Here is a 2,595-nt window from a genome sequence, read left to right as displayed (position 1 = left end):
GTAAACTGAACAGTAAGGGCTTGAGATGGGCTAAACTCTCTGCCCCTGGGGCCACTGGGCTCCCCTGTAGGACTTTAAGGGGTGGGCGGTTTCAGATGTTTTTATTTTGGTTTTATATTTATAACTTGCTACAATATCTGAATTTTAAAGAGGTAGGGGGTGGGTGTTCAGGCTAGCGTAGGAGTGCCTGCTTGGCACTGATTTCCTGCTTCCTGCTCATGTAGGTACTAGGAGGCAGTGGTCGTGACTCAGATGCCTGGGTGTCTGCCACCCACATAGGAGACCTGGGTTAGTGCTCTTGTGGGCATCTGGGGAATGCTCCAGCAGATGGGAGCTCTGTCAGTCTGTATTTCTGTTTGCCCTAAAAATAAATAAATAAATAAATGTGATCAGTTACTGGGTCTGTTCTAGTAGCAACAATTGTGGCTCATCTTTTGTGTATTTTTTTAGAGCCTACAAATAAACATTTTATAAGGATGGTCTATCAAGAGATATTCTACAAGACGGGCAATGACCTACAGGCTTCTATTTATAAAGAATAGATTGGAAGGCAGCAAGACAGAAGGCAGAGAAAGGCAGGAATGTAAGTCCCTAAGGGCCTGGTCTAAGAATTGTATCTCCAACATATAGCATAGTGCCTGATACATGTTTTAGGGATGAATGAATTAAATGAGAACACCACAAAAATACCTTGAAGTGATGGTAATGGAGAGAAAGAAACCAATCTATACCTAAGTCAGAATCAATAAAATTTAATAACTGTGCTGGTTAATTCTGTATAACAACTAGGCTAAGCAGTGGTACACATGTTCCCCAGTTTTTGGTCCAACAGTCCAGTTGTGGTTGTGAATATATTTAAATATGATTGACATTTGAATCCATAGATTTGAGTAAAGCAGATTAACTTCCATAATGTGGATGGGCCTCATCCAGCCAGGCCAAATTAAGACAAGCCTTTCAGGAAGAAGGAATTCTGCCTCAACTGCGCTATCAAATCTTCCTGGGATCTACAGCTACTTGCCTACCATGCAGATTCTGGACCTGGCAAGTTCCCCAGTTGTGTAAGCACTTTCTTTAAAATTAATCTTTTTTATGTTCTATTTATCTGCTTCTCGAACCCTGACTATTATAGTAACTGGATATGGAGGAGGAGACGAAGGGAAATGGAAAAGATGATCCCTTTGGAGCTTGAATGAGTGGTAATCACAGTATTCTGGTTGCTTAAGTCAAAGCTATCCTTGATTTCTGCCCTTCTCCCACCCCTAAATTCAGTGTCATCAAATTCTGTGGTTTTCTGTATTAATCTTGAAGCCACTGAGTTCTTTCCTGGTCTTCTGCTCCCATCTTAATCCAGACTACACTGTTCTATAACTTTGCAATTGATCTGTCTTATTCCATTTTCCCCCTCCACAATCTGTTTACTCCATACTAGGCAGTTTATATAAACATGCAAATCAGAAGCTGGCATTCAGCCTAGCAGTTAAGAAACCTATTAAGTCTCCTATATCCCATGTTGGAGTGCCTAGGCTCCTGATTTCAGATTCCTGCTAAAGCACACCCTGGAAGATGGTGGTAACAGGTCAAGTGATTGAGTTCCTGCCACCCATGTAGGAGACCTGGATTTTATTCCTGGATTCCAGCTTCAGCAACCCTTACCCAGCCAAAGTCCAAGCCCGACAACTGGTGCATTTGAAGGTTGACAGCAAATAGTTCTGTCTCTAACTTTTATGCATCTCAGATAAATAATTTTTAAAGGTAATAAAAATGTAAAGATCACTCAGATAAATAATTTTTAAAGGTAATAAAAATGTAAAGATCATGGCACATGTAACCGCCAGTTGCAATTAAATAGAAGCCCTTTTTTTTTTTTTTTTTTTTTTTTGACAGGCAGAGTGGACAGTGAGAGAGAGACAGAGAGAAAGGTCTTCCTTTTCAGTTGGTTCACCCATCAATGGCCGCTGTGGTCGGCGAACCGCAGCTGATCCATAGCCAGTGGTCTCCCATGCGGGTGCAGGGCCCAATTACTTGGGCCATCCTCCACTGCACTCCCGGGCCACAGCAAAGAGCTGGACTGGAAGAGGAGCAACTGGGACAGAATCCAGACCCAACTGTGCTGGCGCTGCAGGCAGAGGATTAGCCTATTGAGCCATGGTGGCGGCCAATAGAAGCCATTAAATTTTGACTCCTTACCATGGCCTGCAGGGCCCTCATAACTTTCTCTCTCTCTCTCTAACTTCATTGCCCTCCAAAAGCTACTAAGCTTTTCCCTGTTTGGGCAGATTATACTTCCTGTTCCTTCTGCCTGCAGTACTCCTTCCACACTTTGCATGATTAACATCTGTTCCTCCCTCTCATCAAAGCTTGAATGTTATCTTTGCATAAAGCTCTTCCCTGATCTCCAGCAAGATATCCCCAGTTACTGTCTCATCACTCTCTTTTTCTCACTGTATTTATCACAGCCTGTAAGGATCTTGTTTAATGTCTAGAGGGTCCTTGTCTGTGTTCTGGATAGCACATATGGCACATGCGTTCTGCCTGACACATAATCAATATTTAGTATATATCTCTGAAAATGGCCGAATGGTGCCTATCATC

General features: G+C 42.6%; 1 long non-coding RNA gene across 5 annotated transcripts in view; it reads left to right on the top strand.

Annotated features, from left to right (window-relative positions):
• LOC149123092 (uncharacterized) overlaps positions 1 to 2,595 on the top strand; it is a 28,779-nt gene that overhangs the window by 891 nt on the left and 25,293 nt on the right. For all 5 annotated transcript variants that reach the window (XR_016218076.1, XR_016218080.1, XR_016218077.1 and 2 more), the window contains exon 2: positions 885 to 1,061. This is a non-coding gene — a long non-coding RNA (uncharacterized LOC149123092). The remainder of the gene's footprint in view (positions 1 to 884; positions 1,062 to 2,595) is intronic.

The sequence above is a fragment of the Oryctolagus cuniculus genome, chromosome 12, assembly GCF_051225735.1.
Source record: "Oryctolagus cuniculus isolate XC-2025 breed Fujian yellow rabbit chromosome 12, ASM5122573v1, whole genome shotgun sequence".
Lineage (NCBI taxonomy): Eukaryota > Metazoa > Chordata > Mammalia > Lagomorpha > Leporidae > Oryctolagus > Oryctolagus cuniculus.
Note: the sequence above shows the minus strand (reverse complement) of the source record. Positions and strands in the feature narration are given on the sequence as shown.